This window comes from Rhipicephalus microplus, chromosome 1 (genome assembly GCF_043290135.1).
Source record: "Rhipicephalus microplus isolate Deutch F79 chromosome 1, USDA_Rmic, whole genome shotgun sequence".
NCBI classification, from domain to species: Eukaryota; Metazoa; Arthropoda; class Arachnida; order Ixodida; family Ixodidae; genus Rhipicephalus; species Rhipicephalus microplus.
The window spans coordinates 151515496-151538480 of record NC_134700.1 but is presented as its reverse complement, the minus strand read 5'-3'; positions in this window follow the sequence as shown (position 1 = coordinate 151538480).

The following is a 22985-nucleotide window of genomic DNA, read 5'->3' as shown; positions in this document are numbered from 1 at the left end:
TAGATAGATAGATAGATAGATAGATAGATAGATAGATAGATAGATAGATAGATAGATAGATAGATAGATAGATAGATAGATAGATAGATAGATAGATAGATAGATAGATAGATAGATAGATACGCTCAAACTTTCTTCATTTCACTAACAAATGCTTCGCATTCAAAAATTAGCCTGTTACATGGCCGCAACAACACCGTATTTCCTTCGTCTGTCTTGTCTTTTTTTTAATATGGTAGCGAGCATCACACCAAGCCATCGCTTCGATCAAGCCACAAGGAGTACCAGACACTTCCACGTTTCATAACCATTGTGCCAGAGCATTTGAATTAGCTTTTCTTTTTGCCAATGATGGGGAATAAACTTTATTATTAATTGTTTCGTTGTGGAACGAGAGGCTGCACCTCCCCGGTGACATCGCTCAACCGGTTCACCGGAACAGCTTCCGTCTTTAGGACGAATAGTCGAGCAAACAGACAGAAAATACGGTTAGAAAACGATAGTTGTGGGCACTTCCTGACAACCGACGCAATCCTCTAGGGGTCGTTGTCGAGCTCAAACCTCCCCCGCCAGACGAACTCTATCAGTTTCGCATGTGTACATATACAGGCACACACATGCAAACGCACGCCTGAACGTACCTAAAGTGTAGTTGGAACCCACTACCACCCACCAATAAAAACAAGACTTTCCGGCTACGCCAGTCTTCCTGACGACTATTGAACGTGTTGTTTGGGAACGGAGGGCAGCACACATTCTACGTTTCGGAAATGAATGAACCATTCTCATTTGTCATTGGCTGTTATTAGCCGTCGTAGCTTAGCAATTGCGCTGGCAATATCATGCTTGCACGTTTCGCATCCTGCCACGGCAGCCATATTACTAGGGGGCGAAATGTGTGCGAAGTGTAAGTTAGTCAAAAATAATTCGCAGTTTCTCACTAAGTCGCACCTCGTAATTGTATCGCGGTTGCGACTCGTAAAACCCCAGAATCCTTTTTATTTTTTCTTTACTAACGCGATTGCATTAGAGAGCTCCTGTCGCATAAGTTCCGCCGTCGGCGTCAGCACTGCTGGACAGTTGGTTGTGAGCGAAAAATCGTCCGTGAGCGAAAAATCGAAAAATAAAAAAATAATATAAAGAATAAAATTTTCGATCTCACTGAGCATTGCAACCGGGCCGTTCACGTGGCAAGCAGGTATCTTAAAACAAAGCCACGATGTTACTTGCAGCTGCTTCGGGAAAAAACACTAAATAAATACCACGTAGGGGAAGGAGTCCCCTTAACGCATTTTGTTCGACAGGTGTCACGACAAAAACGAGCCCATTCGGCGATTTGTAGGCGCATTTGGGAAGCCATCAAACTGCGTCGAAAAAGGCCGGGATAGTGCAGCGCCGCTAAAAACACACAAGAACTTTCAAACAGCTCTAAAAATGGACAACTATGCCCATCTAATGGAAAACATATCATACCTTTCCTTCCTCCGTGTGTCATGCCTTTCCAGAGGCGTTGAACAAACGCTAGAAAATTTGGTGCCATCTGTGAGGCATTGTTAGACTCTTTTTGTCCTCCTCACAGCCGCCTCAACCGGCGCGCGTGGCGGTCGCGCGCGTCGATTCAGGCGGCCGTGTCCTTCTAGACGGAAAGCGCGTGGCGTGGATTTTGGAGGCTGTGCGACTCTTGCTTTAGATCAAAAACCTGTATGTACCATTCGCGCGCGCGCACTGGTACAAAGTAGTGTGTGAACGTGTGTGTGTGTGAAAACATATTATTAAGTATGTACTTTGCGGTTGAAGGGCACCCTAGGGACCAAATTTCGCTGTCGCGTTCCACTCCTAAAAGCGAAGCTTAAGGGTCACTCAATTTTCTTATACTGATTGCATGTAGTCTGGCAAATGCAGCCAGTGGAAATAATCTTTGAAGGGAGCTATTCTCGTGATGTCCACTTAGCAGAAAGTTTCCACTTATGCTCGGCGAGGAGCACACCAATTGTTTCCGGTCTGTGTTGCGCAACACCATTTTGACGCCAGGCAAATTGCACTACTCTCGACACAAATCAGCAATACAAATGCTGCCCCCCCCCCCCGAAGGTGTGCTTCTGGATGCTGATCTCGGAAGCCGTGCGTGAACTCTAATCCCGTTGGGCCTTGAACTGGGCTTAACGCGGCCAACGACTTATTGACTGGGAAGAGTATCAGATAGAGAGCAAGTGCATGCACGAACCGCCGGAATTCATTGATTTGTTGTGCGATGCAGACTTCCACGAAGACACGTTTGAAAGAATTGAGACGTACCACACTCGACCAAGAGTTGGAGCAACTTCAAGCTGTTCACCGGCGTGCCAAAGACGATACGAACGCATCAGATCTATCTATGACCTCAGAGAATTCAGACGCATTCAGAAGAAAATCCAGCGTCGAATGCCCAAACACCAAGATCAACGATGGAAGAGTTTTTGTGACTTGCTCGACCCTTGAAAGCCTTTGTCTCCCGTATGAAGGACTGTTCAAGGTATTCACTCGCATTCGCAAACGCGTCATCCCTTCGCTTCTCAGGCGCTACATCAACGTCGCTCACAGCTTCATGTTTCTGGTAAATTTTGTGCAAAGATCTTGGTGAATTTGGCGACATGTTTTGGCGACATCTCTATACCAATTGATATACAGGATGTTCCAGTCACACGAGATCAGCAAATGAAGGTTGCATTCACTATGGAAGAACTTCATGCAGCATTGAACACATGCAGGCGCTCATCATCCCCTGGTCCGGATGGCGTGACCTATGCGGCCATAGGTCACCTATACCCGAAGGCAGTGCGCTGTCTCCTGGACAATTTCGATAAGTTTTGGCACGATGCTATGGGGCCTGATGAATGGAAGTGCAGTCTCCTGGTGACTTTGTTGAAGCCCAGAGAGAGAGAGAGAGATCAGTAGAGAGTAAAGGCAGGGAGGTTAACCAAGCTTGGCTCGGTTGGCTACCCTACACTGGGGGTGGGGGAAAGGGAGAATATTAGAACGGAAAGAGATAGAAAAGAAGAGGAGTAAAAAAGAGAAGCATGACTAGTCAGCTCGAGACTACACAGCACGGTCTCGCACAGTTCTTTCACAAGCGGTCGTGAAGTCTGTTGGTCCTTAAAAAGTACAAGAGGGCTTTCGTGGCTTTGCGCGTATGGGAAGCCATCGGCCAAGGTCCCAGAGTCTTCTCTTCTGTAAGCGGCCGTGAATCCAGCTGACAGAGCTTGGCTTCCATAATACGTCGTTCGGTCTGGTATGCTGGGAAATGACATATAATGTGTTCAAGCGTTTCCTCGCAGGCGCAGATGTTGCATGCTGAAGTGCTCGCCATTCCAAAGAGACGAGAGTAAGAATTCCTAAATGCCACGCCCAACCTCATGCGACACAGTAAAGTTTCAGCGCATCGTGGGAGCCCAGATGGCAAACGAAGTTGCAAGTTTGGGTCGATTGAATACAGGTGCGTGCTTGAGAAACCCTGCGTATTCCATTGTAGGAGAGATATACGGCGAGCAAGTGATTGTAGTAGCATTGCAGCGTCCCTTCTCAAGAGTGGCATGGGCGTGCGCTGGTCTTGGTCATGAGCTGATCCAGCAGCTTCATCCGCGCGGTCATTGCCGACGATTCCGCAATGACTCGGCAACCACTGAAATACAATATCGTGACCTTCCCTGAGCGCTTCGTGGTAGTCGTGCCTTATCTGATATACTGATTGTTCATGTAACCCGTGCTGCATAACAAACCGTAGTGACTGTAAGGCTGACTTGGAGTCGCAAAAGATGGCCCATTGGTTAGGTTGCTGGCAAAGAATATACTTTACTTCACCTTGAAGAGCTGCGAGCCCTACTGCTGTTGACGTCGTGGAGTGAGAAAACTTGTACTGAAGAACACATTTTCAGATGGAACAACCACTGCTCCTGTAGAGCTGTTGGAATTAGTGGAGCCATCGGTGTAAACATGTATGCGGTCGAAGTACCTTTAGTCCAACAGACGCAAAGTCAATTGCTTCAGGGCTAGCGTTGACATGCGTGCCTTCCTAAAGATTCCAGGAACTGATAAGCGCACGTCAGGTTGACGAAGACCCTATGGAGCAGTTGCTGGATGCATCGCAAGTTTGAAGCCAGGTGGTAGTGTGCCCTGATGTTTTGTCACCATACTGCAGTACGAACAATGGGGCCTCCGAGATGTCAAACAAGCTAAATGATGTGACGGTAGCCGTGATAAATGCCGAATGTGCACTCTCAGCGTCTTGACAATGATATGCGTTGTGACCGCTTGTTCTTGCGCAATAACAATAGTTGACACTGTCGATAAGCATCTTAGAAGGCCAAGGCATGTCCGAAGTGTTTGGGCTTGTACGCTTTGCAGTGCACGGATGTTAGTCTTGCACGTGTTAAACTGAACAGGAAGGCTGTACCGGAGAGTTTCGAGAAAGAGGGCTGTGTAAAGCTGCAACATGAAGTTCACGCATGGGCCCCGTGATTTTCCGATGACGAACTTGAATACATTCTAAATGCCAATGAGCTTATTCTTCAGGTATGTGACATGCGGGCTGCAGGTTAGGTCACGATCTACGATGACACCTAAGAATCTATTAGTGCTCTTATATGGGATTGATCTGCCATCGATGCAGAATGAGTAGAAATACATCGGTTTCCATGTGAACGCCACCGCTGCGCATTTTTCTGTGGCGATAGTCAAACCTTGCTGGCGAAGGTATGTCGATGTCATTGTTGCCGCTTTCTGTATTCTTGCGCGCACTTGAGGCCGTGTCACGCCGGACGCCCAAATGCAGATATCGTCAGCGTAGAGAGATATATAAGCCGTCTGTGGCAGCATTTTGGTGAGCCCCGCGAGAACCAGGTTGAAAAGAGTTGGACTCAAAACACCGGCTTGCGGCACCCCACGACTTGTGAAATACTTAATCGTAGACCCATCCTCAGTTAAAACGAACATGGATCTCTTTGTGAGGTAGCTTTTTACCCATCGAAAGACACGACCTCCAAGTTCAGCTGCTTCAAGAGAATTAAACACAGCCTCGTGGCTCACGTTGTCATAGGCTCCCTTCACGTCTAAGAACAGAGCTACCGACAGCCGCTTCTGAGCTTTCTGATGCTGAACAGAGGTCACTAAGTCAATAACGCTATCATCTGAGGACCGACCTAGTCGAAAACCAGCCTTAGCATCAGGATAGATGTTATAATGTTCCAGGTACCATTTCATGCGTGTAAGCAGCATCCTCTCCATGACCTTGCCAACGCAGCTTGCTAGTGCTATAGGCCGGTATGCTGCCAAATCGAATGAAGACTTTCCGGGCTTTAGCAAAGGTACCAGGCGACTACACTTCCACTCATCAGGCACCATTCCATCATGTCAAGACTTATTGAAAATGCCCAGGAGACAGCGCTGTGCCTTCGGGCCTAGGTGACGTAGGGCAGTATAGGTCACTCCATCCGCACCTGGGGACAGTGAGCGTCTGCACGTGTTCAATGCCGAATGAAGTTCTTCCATGGTGAATGCAACCTCCATTTGCTGATCTAGTGCGAATGGAACATCCAGTGGCAATAGATCAATCGGTATAGAGATGTCGCCGGCTATCTTTGCACAAAATTCCCCAGAAACATCAAGCTGTGAGCGACGTTGATGTAGCGCTAGAGCGGCGAAGAGATGACGCTGTTGCGGATGTGAGTGAATACCTCGAAGAGTCCTCCATACGGGAGACAGGGGCTTTCGAGGGTCTAGCGAGTCACAAAAAATCTTCCACCGTTGTTCATGAAGTTTGTGCATTCGACGCGTGATTTTTTTTCTGACTGCGTCTGGATTCTCTGAGGTCAGAAATAGATTTCGTGCGTCTATATCGTCTTTCGGCACGTTGCGGGCCGCTCGAAGTTCTTCCAACTCTTGGTCGAGTGCCGTGCGTCTCGATTCTTTCAAACATATCTTCGTGGAAGTCTCCAGTGCACAACCACTTCTTCAATGGATTCCGGCGGTTCGTACATGCACTTGCTCTCCACTGATATCTCAAACTCTTCCCAGTCAATAAGTCTTGAATGTCCAGGGGAAGGAGAATCGTCCAGACCTCTGACTGTCACGTACGTGGGGATATGGTCGCTGCCATGTGTTTCAATATCTCTGAACCATTGGACTTTCGTGACAATGCTATGCGACACTAATGTCAAGTCCAGGAAACTGCTGTAAGTTACTCCCCGGAGGTAAGTAGGGCTGCCGTCGTTCAGCACCTGAAGCCCGTGCTATAATGCGAGATCAACCAGGTTCGTGCCTTTTCAATTTGTCCTGATGCTTCCCCACAATGGATGATGGGCGTTGAAGTCACCCATCAATAGCCAAAATGCTGGAGTTGTTGCAAATATACCATTTAATATCTGTTGATCTAGTCGACGTGATGGCGCTATATATGCACCTATCAGCGTAAACGACAACTTCTTCTTTTAACATATAAACACACGTAGTGATTTCCATTGTGAGACTCTACTCTTTGGAGAACGTAAGTGAGTTATTTACGGATGTACACAGCAACTTGACTTTGCTCAATGCACGATGAAGAAACGAACAATTCATAGCCCGACAGTCGAGGTATTTTTGAAAAATGCTGTTCACAAATGATGATGATGGGAAACTTATTTTCGAAAAGGAATTGTCTGAACTCAGGCATTCTTGACCGTAGAACTCTTGCGTTCCACTGAACTATGGAAGCACGCTTGACTTTTTCTCGGAAAGGCTGATGTGGTCTATGGTGCGCCATATTGTTACTGAAGTCCGGCAAGAACTGGTTCTAGTGTGTCCAAGATTTGCAGCGCGCATTTCGCGGCAGGGAGCTGTAGACTATTCAATAGAGTGCGAATAACACCCATGAATGACCTCAATACAGAAAAAACTTGTACCTCTTAGGTGGACAGACTGCCTGCTGGGGGAATATTCGTTGTTGACTGTCGATATTGTGGTTCCGTAGACACGTGTACCCGCGGTAAAGCGGGCCAGTCAGAGCCGGATGTTCTCTGTTGCGCCACAGGGTCTTCCGGCATCTCTGGACGTACCCCACCTGGTGGCGGGGGCGGGGGAGGTCTCTGTGGTCGTGGCGGCGGTGGTGGTGGCGGTGGCGGTGTAAGTGAAGGCACCTTCGTAACAGGACTGCTTTTTCTTTTCTTTGAGCACCGCCGTCGATGGGAACGCCGTCATTGAACAACTGTTACTGCTTCCTTTCGTGAGGATCCGTCTTTAACCATTTGTCTCAGAATGCTCCTTTCTTTCTTCAGTACTGGACAGACTTTGGACGAGGTCTCATGGTTCCCGTTGCAGTCGCTGCATTTTAGGAGAGTTGCTTGGCAAGCCTCTGCTTTGTGGGGTCCGGCACAACGAGGGCATGCTTGCTTGTTGTTGCACACATCACTAACATGACCCAGTTTTAGACAGTTGTGGCACTGTAGTGGTCTTGGGATGTATGGTCGGACAACGTGACGAAAATGACCAACCTTTACATGTGATGGTATGCAATCACCTCTGAAGGTCACCTTGATGCAACGGGATTTGCCAAGCCGGCATACGGATTTGCCAAGCCCAGAAAGTCTCCATTGGATATGGCATCATACCGGCCTATAGCACTAGCAAGCTGCGTCGGCAAGGTCATGGAGAGGCTGCTGTTTACACGCATGTAATGGTACCTGGAACATTATAACATCTGTCCTAATGCTATGGCTGGCTTTCGACGAGGTCGTTCTTCAATCGAAAGCGTGATTGACTTAGTGCCCTCTGTTCAGACACAAAAAGCTAAGAAGAGTCAGTTGGTAGCTCTGTTCTCAGACGTGAATGGTGCCTATGACAACGTGAACCATGAGGCCGTTCTCAATGCTCTCGAAGCAGCTGAACTTGCAGGTAGTGTTTTTGATGGATAAGAAGCTACCTCACAAAAAAATCTATGTTCGTTCTAACTGAAGATGGGTCTACGAATAAGCATTTCACAAGTCGAGGGGTGCCACACAGCGGCGTTTTGAGTCCGACTCTTCTCAACCTGGTTCTGGGGGAGCTCATCAAATTTCTGCCACAGACGGCTTATATATCTCTCTACGCTGATTATATCTGCATTTGGGCGTCCGGCGTGACATGGCCTCAAGTTTGTGCAAGGATACAGAAGGCGGACAATGACATTGGCATACCTTCACTAGCAAGGTTTGACTATAGCCACAGAAATATGCGCAGCGGTGGCGTTTACAGGTAAATCGATGTCTTTCTATCCATTGTGCATTGATGGCAGATCAATCGCATATAAGAGCAGTCATAGATTTCTAGGTGTCATAGTAGATCTTGACACAACCTGGAGTGCACATGTCGCATACCTGAAGAAAAAGCTCATTGGCATTGATAATGTATTGAATTTCATTGCCGGAAAACCATGGGCCCATCCATGCACTCCATGCTGCAGCTTTATACAGTCCTTTTTGTCGGACTTCACCGGTACAGCTTTCCTGCCCTGTCCAAGACGTTCAAGACTAACATCCGTGCATTTAAGAGCGTACAAGCCCAAGCACTTCGGACATGTCTTGGCCTTCCAAGATGCTCATCGACGGTGGCAACCATCGTTATCATACAAGAACAGCCGCTCACAACGCATATCATTGTTGAGACGCTGAGAGCGCACATTCAGCATTTTTCACGTCTTTTATTACATCATTTAGCGTTTTTGACAGCGTGGAGGCCACATTCTTTGTTCTGCTGTATTGTGACGCAACATCAGGGCATATTACCGCCTAGCTTTTAACTTGCGATACGTCCAGCAGCGGCGTTATGGAGTCTCCGTCAACGTGACGTGTGCTTATCGGTTCCTGGAATCATTTAAAAAGCACGCACGTCACCGCTAGTCCTGAAGCAATGGACTTTGCGTCTGTTGGACGAAAGGTACTTTACCGCATAACTGTTTAAACCGATGGCTCCACTAATTCCAACAGCTCTAGACGAGCAGTGGTTGTTCCATCTGGTAATGTGTTGCTTCAATACAAGTTTTCTCACCCCACGACATCGAGAGCAGCATAGCTGCTAGCGCTTCAAAGTGCAGTCAGGTGTATTATTTTTTTGGCAGCAACCTAATCAAAGGGCCATCTTTTGCGACTCGAGGTCAGCCTTACAGACACTATCGTTCGTTATGCAGCACGGGTTACACGAACAATCAGTATATCAGATAAGACAGGACTACCACAAAGCGCTCGAGGAAGGTCACGATATTGTATTTCAATTGTGTCTGAGTCATTGTGGAATTGTCAGCAATGACCGCGCGGATAAAGCTGCTCGATCAACTCAAGACCAAGACCTGTCTACGCCCATACCACTCTTGAGAACGGACGCTGCCAGGCGACTACAATCACTTGCTCGCCGTATAACTCTCCTACAATGGAATACGCCGGGTTTCTCCAACGTGCGCGTGTATTCGATCGACCCAAACTTGCAACATTCGTTTGCCACGCGGGCTCCCACGTTGCGCTGAATCTTTACCGTGTCACATGAGGTTTTGTGGCATTTTTGAACGCGTATTCTCATCTCGTCGTAATTGCTAACACAGTTAGAAAACATTAGAATTGAAGCGACCAAAGGAACAAACAGGATTTCGAACAGGCTGCTCAACAATCGACCACATTTATACTATCAATCAGATAATAGAGAAATACTCAGAATATAGCCAACCACTATACATAGCCTTCATAGATTACGAGAAGGCGTTTGATTCAGTAGAAATATCAGCAGTCATGCAGACACTGCGGAATCAGGGCGTCGATGAAGTATATACAAAGATCCTCGAAAAAATCTACAGGGGATCAACTGCTACCATATTGCTTCATAAAGAAACCAACAGAATACCAATCAAGAAGAGTGTAAGGCAGGGAGATACAATCTCCCCAATCCTATTTACCGCGTGCTCACAGGAGGTTTTCAGAGGCCTAGAATGGGAACAGTTAATGACAAGAGTTAATGAACAGTACCTTTGTAACCTGCGCTTCGCCGATGACATTCCATTGCTGAGTAACTCAGGAGACGAGTCGCAACTCATGATTACGGAGTTAGACAAGGGGAGCAGAAAGTTGGGTCTTAAAATTATTCTGCAGAAAACAAAAGTGATGTACAACAACCTCGGTAGAGAGCAGCGCTTCAATATAGGTAATAGTGCACTTCAAGTTGTAATATACTATGTCTACTTAGGGCAGGTAATAACCGCGTAGCCGAACCACGAGATTGAAGTAACCAGAATAATAAGAATGGGGTGGAGCACATTTTGCAAACACTCTCAAATCATGACAGGTAGAATGCCACTATCCCTCAAGAGGAAGGTATATAACAGCTGCATCTTTCCGGTACATAGCTATGGAGCAGAAACCTGGAGACTTACAAAGATGGTTCAGCCTAAATTGAGGACGATGCAGCGAACAATGGAAAGAAAAATGGTACGTGTAACTTTAGGAGACAAGAAGAGAGCAGAGTGGATTAGGGAACAAACGCGGGTTAAGGATATCATAGTTGAAATCAACAAGAGGAAATGGGCATTAGCCGCGCATTGAGCGCGTAGAAGTCAAGCGGGTTAGGGGGAGACAGAAGGTTAGGTGGGCAGATGAGATCAAGATGTTTGCGGGTATAAATTGGCAGCAGCAAGCACAGGACCGAGTTGACTGGCGGAACATGGGAGAGGCTTTTGTCCTGCAGTGGACGTAGTCAGGCTGATGATGATAGTGATGATGATGATGATGATAATAATAATAATAATAATAATAATAATAATATTAATATTATTAGTAATATTGATGATGATGATGATGATGATTCTCGTCTCCTTAGAATGGCCAGCAGTTCGGCGTCCAACAATTCCACTTGAGAGGAAATGCTTGAGCACATTCTATGCCACTGCCGAGCATACCAGTCTGAACAACATAATATGGAAGCCAAGCTCTGTCAGCTGGGTTCACGGCCGCTTACAGAAAAGAAGATCCTGGGACCCTGGCCAAAGGTTTCGCATACGCGCAATGCCACGAAAGCCCTCTTGTACTTCATAACGATCACCAGACTCCACGAGCGCTTGTGAAAGAACAGTGCGAGACCGTGCTGTATAGTCTCGAGCTGACTATTCGTCCTTCTCTTTCTTACAACTCTTATCTATCTCTTTCCTTTCTATTACTCTCCCTTTCCCCCTACCCAAGTGTAGGGTAGCCAGCCAAGCCTCCTTGCCTTTCGTCTCTATTTATCTCTCTCTCTCTGTCTTGACGTGGCAACGCACACGAACATTTAACAAAATAGGCGTAAACTTCTGTTTGTGGGGGTTACTAACAAGTTAGTAATGGACTAACTACTCAAGTCAGCACTGTTCACTTACTAACTAGGTAGTCAATTTCACTAACCTGCATTTTACTACCTTCCATTACAAAAAGGCTAGTGCTTTATGTGAAAAATGAATGGTTAGTATTGAGTTAGCGAATATTCCGACATTTATTTCTAAGAGTGAATGATCATCATCATCATCATCATCAGCCTGACTACATCCACTGCAGGACAAAGGCCTCTCCCATGTTCCGCCAGTTAACCCGGTCCTGTGCTTGCTGCTGCCAATTTATACCCGTGTCAGCGGCACTCGAGTTCGCACAGCTGAATTCTCCGGCAGCGTCTCATTCTCCGGCAGCCTCTTCTTCTCCGGCAGCGTCTCCGTGCTTGCTCGGGAAACGCTGCACTGCGTTAACGTTGACTCCGAGCCCTGAGCGCGTTCACTCGGCGCGGTTGCCCATTGGTTCAATGAACATTCAAAAACAAAAAACGACCCTTCGAGCCGGGACCGCATAGCAACGCATCGCCAGAGAGAGGAGAGCGAGCCGATACGCGAGTGGCACCGGACGTATCCGATCGAGCTCCTGCACCGAGTCCAGTTTCTTTATACATGTAACCTTTGCCCATTCACGTGTAACTTAGCATAATACAGTTTTTCTTAGAATTTGAACCTTGCCTTGACTACATTCATTCGGACCTCGCTGACATGGCGCAGCCGACAGGATGTGAATCGACCGAGCTGCATGCAGAGGAGGAAACGACACCACGAGAAGGAGCGACGCCGCGCCGTACATCGTCTCGGGACTCCGAAACGACCATCGTCGAAAGCATGTTCACGACCCTCGACCACAGCACGATGGCCAATGCATCGAAAAAGCAACTCGTCGACGAGCTGAGAGCACGAGGTCTATGGTGCTCCGGACGAAAGGACGAGCTCATCGCAAGAATCATCCGCGACAACATCACTCGCCAAGCCCTAGAGCCGACGGACTTGTCAACGAAGGACCAGGCTGCCTACGACGACGATAGGCAGGCGCACCTGGAGATGCTGTCCGCCGACAACGCGAGGCTTTGCGCTGAACTGAGCAGCCTGCGAGCCCAGCTTAACCGTGCGACCACGAGTGAACGTGAGACATTGCACGAAGCCCATCAGAACGCTTCACTGCCAACGGAACGGGTGACGACTCCAACCCTCGGGCTGCACCATTCCGTCCCTGCTGACATAACGATGTCCTCGTGTTCGACGCGGCCACCGCCACTGAACGACGGCACCAACCAAGACGCGGCACACCCCGCCACGCCGACCATTTCAACGCACGAGGGAGAACCTTCCATGGCCCAGATCCTCGCCGCGCTCGTGAACACACAAGCCCTGCTTGCCAACACGCCGTCGAGAGGTCCACCGACGACGAGCCCGATCCAGATTCATTCCACAAGCGACACGTAATCCTCAATCCCCTTGTTCGATGGGACGCCGCAACAAAGTGCTCACGAATGGATTACGCAAGTGGTGAGAATCGCAGCGCTCGCCCACTGGACGCCATCACTGACGTTGGTGACAGCAGCAAGCCGCTTGACGGGATCTGCCAAGGATTGGCACAGCGCCTACGGCTCACAGTATGACACCTGGAAGCAATGGAAAGAAGCGCTCATTCCCCGATTCAAATGAAAGCTGACAATGCAGGAGTTCCTCGAACTGCAGACGAAGCGACGCCTTCAAAGCCACGAGACCATCGTTGAGTATATGTACTCGAAGAACGCCATTCTGAACAAGGCGCCGTACCGTTTAGCAGAGGAAGAAGGAATTTCCCTCATTCTCAGCGGCATCGAGGACGACACATGGGCCAACCCACTCGCAGCACAGCTGTGTGGCACAGTAACCGAACTCATTGACAGAGCGGCTTTGCTTGACGCGAGGCGTCGCACGACCGTGTGTGCCGAGAACGACAAGAAACCGTCATCGTCTACAGCAAGCCATGGTCAGGGTTCGAACCAGTGGGTGCCAGCCAGCAGCTCTGCCAACTTGCCGAAGGCCAACCCGCACAGCGATTTCTCGGGAGCTCCACACCCGCGGCCCATCTCTGCTCGTTCGTGCTTCAACTGCGGTGACATCGGTTACCTGTCCCGTGATTGTAGAAAGCCGAAAACGCCAGCAACGATCAGAGCGGACGAGAAACGAGCGAAGAGGGACAATAGCAGCCACGAAACAGGGACTACGTCACCTAGGCAAGCGAACTGTTTTTTGCATTCGACGGGCGGCACATTACCAATAGTGTCCGGTACTGCTAACAACCAACCCGTCCGCGTGTGCATTGACAGTGGCGCCAACTTATCCATCATGAGTGCCAATGCCTTGACGGACGACATTCCCACGCACTCATGGGTATCGCGCGAGAACATTGAAGTTCTCAACCGCAGCATATGCCCAACTCTCGCTGCAACGCTTGATGTGACACTGGGCACCACGAATGTGCGACTCGAATACGTCGTGGTAACGGAACTGCCCAGCGGCATCGACCTGATTCTGGGATCAGACTGGCGTCGAGTCGCGAACGTCGACGTAACGAATCACACGTCAAACGATGTGACTATCGTTTCAGTCGAGCCCTCCGGAAAATTTTCATCGTCCGAAGTGCCACCCCTGAAACAAGGCACACCACACCGCACCGGGGAAACGCTTATTGCGATGTTCCGCCAGCAATCGGACGAGAGTGTTTCCAAAGACGAAGGGTACGTGCGCCTCAACACGAAATGTCCCGCACCCGACGAAGACTTCACGAGTCATGGTCGAAGACGCCACACGAAAGATAACAAAGGATGCCACCGAGGCAGAGAGGGAACAACTTCACGCAATTCTGTTAAGGCATCACCAAGCGATCCCTTCCAAAGGCGAAACTTTGGGCATGTGTCCTCACACCGAACACAGCATCGAACTCAGAGACAATATACCAGTGTCATCGAGGCCGTACAGGTGCTCACTGGCTGATCGCAAGTTCATCCGAAAACAGGTGAATGACTACCTCTTCAAGGGCATCATAAGGCCGAGTGAAAGCAAGTACGGTGCTCCAACGATAGTCGTCGACCAACCGCACCACCCGACGACTCCACGAAGAATAGTATACGACTATCGCAAGCTCAACGAGAAAACCATCAACCATCTTATCCAATGCCCGTCATGGAAGACGTTATTGACGATGTCATGCGCGACGGATCGGCTTACTTCACTGTGTTGGACTTGAAGACAGCATTTCTGACTATACGAATAAAGCCGGACGACGTACACAAGACCGCATTCATCACTCCAGACGGAAAGTACGAATACCTTTGAATGCCCTTTGGGTTTTGCAAGGCCCCTCAGACCATGCAAAGAGTCATGCGTCGCACGTTCGATGGCTTACCTAGGACAGCTACGTACATGGACGATGTCGGGCAGGGAGCCACAACAGTGAGGGAGGCTTTAGATTTGTTTAACGAAGCACTCAGGAGAGTCGTGATCAACGGCTTGAAGATGGATCTCCGGAAATGCCAGTTGATTCAAGACAAAGTATCTTTCCTGGGTTACGTGATCTTCGGCGAAGGACGAACACTGGACGAATCCAGAGTTGCCGCTGTCGAGAAGTTCGAGCCGCATCGCAACGCAAAGAAGCTGTACTTCTTCCTGCAGTTCGCTAACCACTACCGAAAGTTCATGCCGGAGTTTGCAAAGGTCACGCACAAGCTACTGCACCTTGTGGCGAAGGACGTTCCTTTCGTATGGAGTGACGCTCATGAAGCAACCGTCAACGCCATAAAACGCGCCTTGAAGAACCCGCCGATTTTGGCGAGCTTCCGCCCAGACTGACCGACTAACGTTCACGTCGACGCTTCGCAGACCGGGCTGGGTGCGGTGCTTTCTCAAACTCAAGACGGAAGGGAGCGAATCATAGAGTACGCAAGCAGATCACTAAACGAGCACAATCGTGGTCTACACTCTAATATGCTCGAGTGCATGGCGCTCCACTGGGTGATCACTGAGAAGTTTTCAGTCTACCTGAGAGGAGGCCCTCGTTTTACAGTGTTCACGGACAACTTCAGCTTGTCATACCTCGTCCATAAGGGAGCCAGCAACCGCAGATTTGCGAGGTGGACGCTCGACTTAGCAGAGTACACCTTTGACGTCAAGCACAAGGCAGGACGCCAAAATTCCGCTGCTGACGCACTCTCGAGGCAGTCGGAATCTGCAGAGGCTTTCGACCAGGGCGTTTCGACCCGAGACCTCCACTGCTACGCAGTAGTGGTTGGCAAACACAGTCGCCTACGCGAGTTTCAGGAGAGGGATACTGACTGCAAAAGATTTCGGGAGGAGGCCAAGCACAAATATTCAGACTACGAGATCGAAAACGATATACTGGTGAATAAATCTCTCGAGGGAGGACGGGTCCGTCGGAGGGTGATCATTTCCGCTGCCCTCCGAAGCAGTGTGATGATCGTTTTCCACGACAACAACGGCCACCTAGGCGTCGAGAAGACAAGAGACCTGATCCAGCGAAAGTAATGGTGGCCATCGATGAGAAAGGACATAAGCGAGTATGTTGACTCCTTCCACACGTGCCACACTATCAACGCCCGCACGACACGCAATGAAGGTTGCCTCATCCCACGCGATATTCCTACTGAGCCAAACGCGGTGATATCCCTGCATCACATGGGTCCGCTAAATGTTAAGGGAGACCACATCCTCGTGTGTATCGACCACACCACGAGATACATGGACGCCGTGACCATACCCAGCACTTCGTCGACGCGCTACCTTGACTTCATGACTTCATTCCGTGATTCGGAGTTCCCAGCGTCATTATTACGCACCAAGCCAAGGGATTCGTGAACAAGAAAACCAACCAATTCCATCACAGACTGGGAATTGCTCATCAGAACTCCCCGCCGTACTGGCCACAATCAAACGGACTGATTGAGCGAATGGTAGGAACGTTGAAACAGGTGCTACGCAAAATGCTAAACAACAAGGACAAATGGCAGAAGGAACTACCCCGAGCAACGCTAGCAATCAACGCCACGAAGCATCGTCACAGTGTCCACAGCCCATATCGACTCACGCACGGCTACGACCCAAAACTGCCAGGAGAGCTCAACCTCGCCTAAGTCGAGGGAGACATCGACGAGTCTCATAGACTACACGACTTGGCAAGGGGACGTGCAAAGACAAGAGAGAGGCTATTGCAGAATCAGCGCAAAACTACGGTCCGATACGACAAGAAGCGGCAAACTCCGAGGTTCATAACGGGGGACCTCGTCCTGCTTGAGTTGAGCGCTCGAGGCACATAAGACCCTCGCTATGAAGGTCCGTTTGAGATAACGGCCCTCGTCGGAGGAAACAGGGCCGAGATCCAAAGAGTACCCCACACACCGGGCATGATCAACCAAAAAATCGTCAATGTTGAGCAGCTTCGTAGATATAAGGAGCCCCGCCTAGAAGGTACGGAACCATCGCCATCTAACGACACGCACGCCTGAGGACAGGCGCAATTTTCGGGAGGGCCGTGTCAGTGGCACTCGAGTTCGCACAGCTGAATTCTCCGGCAGCGTCTCATTCTCCGGCAGCGTCTCCTTCTCCGGCAGCGTTTCCGTGCTTGCTCGGGAAACGCTGCACTGCGTTAACGTGGACTCCGAGCCCTGAGCGCGTCCACTCGACGCGGTTGCCCATTGGTTCAACGAACATTGAAAAAACAAAAAAGCGAGCCTTCGAGCCGGGACCGCATAGCAACGCATCGCCAGAGAAAGGAGAGCGAGCCGAGACGCGAGTGGCGTCGGATGTATCCGATCGAGCTCCTGCACCGAGTCCAGTTTCCTTATACATGTAACCACTGCCGATTCACTTGTAACTTAGCATAATACAGTTTTTCTTAGAATTTGAACCTTGCCTTGACTACATTCATTCGGACATCGCTGACACCCGCAAACTTCTTAATCTCATCTGCCCACCTAACCTTCTGTTTCCCTCTAACCCGCTTTCCTTCTCTGGGAATCCAGTTTGTTACCCTTAACGACCAATTGTTATCCTGTCTACACGCTACATGCCCGGCCCATGTCCATTTCTTCTTCTTGATTTCAGCTATGATATCCTTAACCCCCGTTTGTTCCCTAATCCACTCTGCTCTCTTCTTGTCTCTTAAGGTTACACCTACCATTCTTCTTTCCATCGCTCGCTGCGTCGTCCTCAATTTAAGCTGAACCCTCTTTGTAAGTCTCCAGGTTTTTGATCCGTAGCTAAGTACCGGCAAGATACAGCTGTTATATACATTTTTCTTGAGGGATAGTGGCAATCTACCCGTCATAATTTGAGAGCGCTTTCCAAATGTGCTCCACCCTATTTTCATTCTTCTAGTTACTTCGATCTCGTGGTTCGGCTTCACGGTTATTACCGGCCGTAAGTAGACATAGTATTTTACAATTTGAAGTGCACTATTACCTATCTCGAAGCGCTGCTCTTTTCCGAGGTTATTGTACATTACTTTCGTTTTCTGCACATTCATTTTAAAACCTGCCTTCCTGCTCTCTTTGTCTAACTCCGTAATCATGAGTTGCAATTCGTCCCCCGAGTTACTCAGCAATGCAATGTCATCCGCGAAGCGCAGGTTTCTAAGGTACTCTCCATTAACTATTATCCCTAACTGTTCCCATTCTAGGCTTCTGAAAACCTCCTGTAAGCACGCGGTTAATAGCATTGGGGAGATTGTGTCCCCTTGCCTTACACCCTTCTTGATTGGTATTCGGTTGCTTTCTTTATGAAGCACTATGGTAGCAGTTGATCCCCTGTAGATTTCTTCCAGGATGTTTATATATACATCATCGACGCCCTTCATCGACGCCCATCAACGCCCTGAGAAATATCAGCCGTCTGCATGACGGCTGATATTTCTACTGAATAAAACGCCTTATCGTAATCTATGAAGGCTATGTATAGTGGTTGGTTATATTCTTAGCATTTCTATATTACCTGATTGATAGTATGAATGTGATCGATTGTTGAGTAACCTGTTCGAAATCGAAACCCTGCTGGTTCCTTTGGTTGATTGAATTCTAATGTTTTCTTTACTCTGTTAGCAATTACTTTTGTAAATAGCTTGTATACTACAGAGAGCAAGCTAATCGGTCTGTAATTCTTCAAGTCGTTGTCATCTCCTTTCTTATTTATTAAGATGATGTTAGCGTTCTTCCAAGACTCTGTTACTCTTCCCGTCAGGAGACACCTTGTAAATAGAGTGGCTAGTTTTTCTAACACAATCTGTCCTCCATCTTTCAGCAGATCTGTTGTTACCTGATCCTCACCAGCAGCTTTGCCTCTTTGCATGCTCTCCAAAGCTTTTCTGACTTCTTCTATCATTACTTGTGGGGTGTCATTTGGGTTACTTCTAGTTCTTATAGTATTAAAGTCGTGGTTGTCCCGGCTACTGCACAGATCTCTGTAAAACTCCTCCGCAATTTTAAATATCCTATCCATATTGGTAGTTATTTTGCCTTCTTTGTCCCTTAGTGCATACGTCCGATTTTTGCCTATCCCAAGTTTCCTTTTCACTGCTTTGACGCTTCCTCCGTTTTTCTGAGCGTGTTCAATTCTCTCCATGTTATACCTTGTTACGTCGGATACCTTACGCCTAATAATCAACTTCGAAAGCTCTGCCAGTTCTATTTTGTCTGTTGTACTTCAGACTTTCATGATTTGACGTTTCTTAATGAGATTCTTCGTTTGCTGGGAAAGCTTGCCAGTGTCCTGTCTGATTACCTGCCTCCAACTTCCACTGCACACTCTGTATAGATACTCGTCAGATTATCATTCATTGTATCTATGCTACGGTTGGTTTCTTCAGGAGTACGACATTCGTGTCATCTATCGCAGCGGACACAAGCATTCTGACGCCGACGCCCTGTCGCGTTCGCCTTTACCTCCCGACTCGGCCTGCGGAACCACTGGTACCAACTCCATCGCATCTCTCGACCTCGACTCCTTTACCGGTGAACAACACAAGGACCCGTGGATCGCTTTCCTTTTTAACTGTCTTTCTGGATCGTCAACCACTGCGGTACCACAATCTCTCCGACGTCAAGCTGCTCATTTCGCCATCCTGTCGAGTAAGAGCCGAGTTCCTGTTCTGAAGCGAGACTCTGAATTCCTTTACTTTCACTCTCAGTGCTAGCATATTGATTGGCTTCTTGCGTATCAGTTTCTGTCGTTCCTTTCTCAAGTCTAGGCGAATTGGAGACCGTACCATTCTATGGTCACTGCATCGTACCTTGCCAACCACTTCCACATCCTGCACGATGCCTGGGTGTGCACTCATTATAAAGTCTCTCTCGTTCTTATTTTCGCCATTAGGGCTCCTACATGTCCACTTGCGGTTTCCTCGTTTTCAGTAGAAGATATTCAAAATCCGTAAATTATTGTGTACTGCGAATTCTACTAGTAGCTCTCCTCAGGCGTTTCTAGTACCGATGCCATAATCTCCTGCTGCCTGGTCTCCAGCCTGCTTCTTCCCCACCTTTGCATTAAAGTCTCCCATCAGTATTGTATACTGTGTTTTTACCTTACTCATTGCTGATTCCACGTCTTCATAGAAGCTTTCAACTGAAGCGTCATCATGGCTGGATGTAGGCGCGAAAGCCTGTACCACCTTCATCTTGTATCTCTTATTCACTTTAATTACGATACCTACCACCCTTTCATTAATGCTATAGTATTCCTCTATGTTGCCAGCTATGTTTCTGTAAATTAGGAACCCCACTGCCAGTTCTCTTCTGTCAGCCAAGCCCCGATAGAAAAGGACTTGCCCATTCTGTAGCACAGTATAGGCCTCATCTGTCCTCCTGACCTCACTGAGCCCTATTATATCCCATTTAACACCCTCAAGCTCCTCAAATATACAGCTAGACTTCCCTCACTAGATAAGTTTCTAGCGTTAAACGTTGCCAAGTTCAGGTTCCAATGGCGGCCTGTCCGGATCCAGAGATTCTTAGCACCCCCTAGTGTGTTGCAGATCTGACCGCCGCCGTGGTCAGTTGCTTTGCAGCTGCTGGGGACTGAGGGTCGTGAGTTATTTAACGTATGCATGTGGGAGGTAGTGGCCAGATACTGCACCAGGGTGGCCAATCCTTCTCAGGTGAGGGAGTGCTTTCCCGGCGGTGGTTACCGGTGAGGCCGCACCTCAGGCCTCGTAATGCAGTTCCATCACCACGCGGATTTTTTTATCCGGTTGGGAACTGTGCGGCACCGGCATTTGAACCACCGAACTTATGCATACGAGGCGGATGCTCTAATCACTACGCCATCGCTCCTCTAAGAGTGAATAAGCAGTTTAACCTGAACACCTAGTCTCCTCCCTTGGTCTGCGTGACGACCCCGTGAAATCTGGTGGACGTGCTTTCAGGCCTATGTACAGAAAACTCCCTCCAGCCCTGAGCCAAGCCCGCAGGCAGCAGGGGCGTAGCAAGGGGGTGGCCCACCGGGCACGTGCCCCCCCCCAAGAAATTTTTTTCGCCATGGCATAGAGAGCGATAAATGGTCATCTTAATGGGGTACCTCTCGCTAAATCAAGATGGTGCCCCTCCTTTCGAAAAAAAATTCTAGCTACGCGCCTGGCAGGTAGTGAGGGCTACATCCAGAATACGGGGCTCTACCGGATAACACTCGCAAGCCCAAGGCCACTACCACTACTGCGGCAACCATTACAACTCTCTGTTGCTGATGACAACGACCGCAACAAAATCGAAAGGAACCATTGCAAGACCAGAAGGGCCTTGACGTCCAAACTCCACAGCCCGGAGAAGACCTCACGACGCAACAAGGAAGCAGTGAGAGCATCATGACGTAGCCGTGACCCGACGCTATGACGCAACCGCAACGCACGACGACAAATCAGCGACCTCGACGTAATATTCGCAAGCCACCACGTCTCTGCTCTTGTCGACACTGGATTCGACTATTCCGTCGTCAGTGGCCCTTTCGTGATGAAGTTGAAAAAATGAAGGCCCCTTGGCAAGGCCCCGAAATTCAGACCGCTAGAGGTCACTTAATAACGCTGACTAGAGTCTGCCCAGCAAGACTCACCATGAATAACCACACTTATACTGCGAGCCTTCTAGTCTTACAACGCTCTAGGGATGCGATACTGTCCATGTACTTTCTAAGTCAACAAGGTGCTATCATTGACCTGAGGTTGGAGTCAAGAGCACTAACCTAAGAAAACACGCTGCCTACTCCCACAACGCCAAGGAATCACACATTGAATGTGCTCTAAGACGATGTCACTATTGCGCCTTGCTCAAGTGCCATCGTTTCTTTCAGCACCGAAACACCCACAGACTTTGAAGGAGTCATTAAGAGTGACAAGCACTTGCTACTTAGCCGCCAGATTGGCGTTGCAAGAGAGATCGTGGAGCTGAATAATAGGAAAGCGAAGGTAATGATTCCGCCATCAATACAGGCACCTCAACAATGGTGCGGTCACCTACATCGACGACAATATGGAAGCCACTAATGCTTTCACTCTCGCTTATTCTGCAGAACGTACTCCTAGAAACCAAGCTCCTCAGCCAGCTTTCGACATCAATCGAGCCTTCCGCAGCATAAGCAAAAACAACTCAAGATCCCTGCTCCTGCAATACAAGGACTCCCTATTGCAAAAACCAGCGCCACTGGGTACCAGCGGCCAGTGCCTGCCTGAATATAGGCCCAGTATGGCGCTGGTACCAGCGCCTCCCAGCGCAGGCACTGGGACGCTGGAGTGGCAGCGTCCCAGTAGTCTGCGCAAAATGGCGTCCGAGGAATAAAACGGGGGCGCCCATTCGCCATAAATAAATAAACATATAAGTAAAATAACGCGAATTCATAATAAAAATTTTCAAGTTAATCAAAATTAAAAAAGTAGATCACCACTTGACGGCATTTAAACTCGTTACCTCCTGATCTTTAACCGAGTATGCCACCCACTACGCCACGCCAGAACATGTTTGCGTGGTTGTTAAACGACTATTTATCTGAAGAATGCGCCGTTCAACTTCATGTTCACAAGTCGCACAGTCCAGACTGACACGATATTTCTTTCCAAATAACAATTGCGTCTTGATTCGACAGTGACGAAAGGCTTTCGGGCACCGAATGACGAGCAGATATTAGCAAGGGTGCAAAGTTTTTTGAAGCATCTACATCTTAACTCTGAAAAATCTCAAATTGACTGGAGGAGCAGCCACAGATTGTCAGCTGTTGCTGCCGATAGTCTTTTTTCCTTTGATGGTCGTTTCTAGCACTTGCTACTAGTCAACAAGAGCAGATGATTTACCTGTCTTGTTTGGTAGATATCCACGCACACGAGTGAATATTGAGTACTTTTCTTTCGCGCAAGTGATGATGTTGCAGTACACATCTGGCGTGCCAGATTATATATTTGCAGTTATATCGGTACCTGCAACTAAGAAACCACCGAAAAAATGACTCATTCAATCCGCTCAAAAAGTATGCCAGTATGTTAGTTCACTAACGCGTACCAAATTGCCAACTCAAAATTGCGTGTTCTTACGTACGAGTCAGAGAAGTACCGGCTCCTGCGCTCAGAAGGAAGCTTTTGGGGACAGCCTACGTTGCTGAAAGCACGACACATCGATCGTCGCCACTC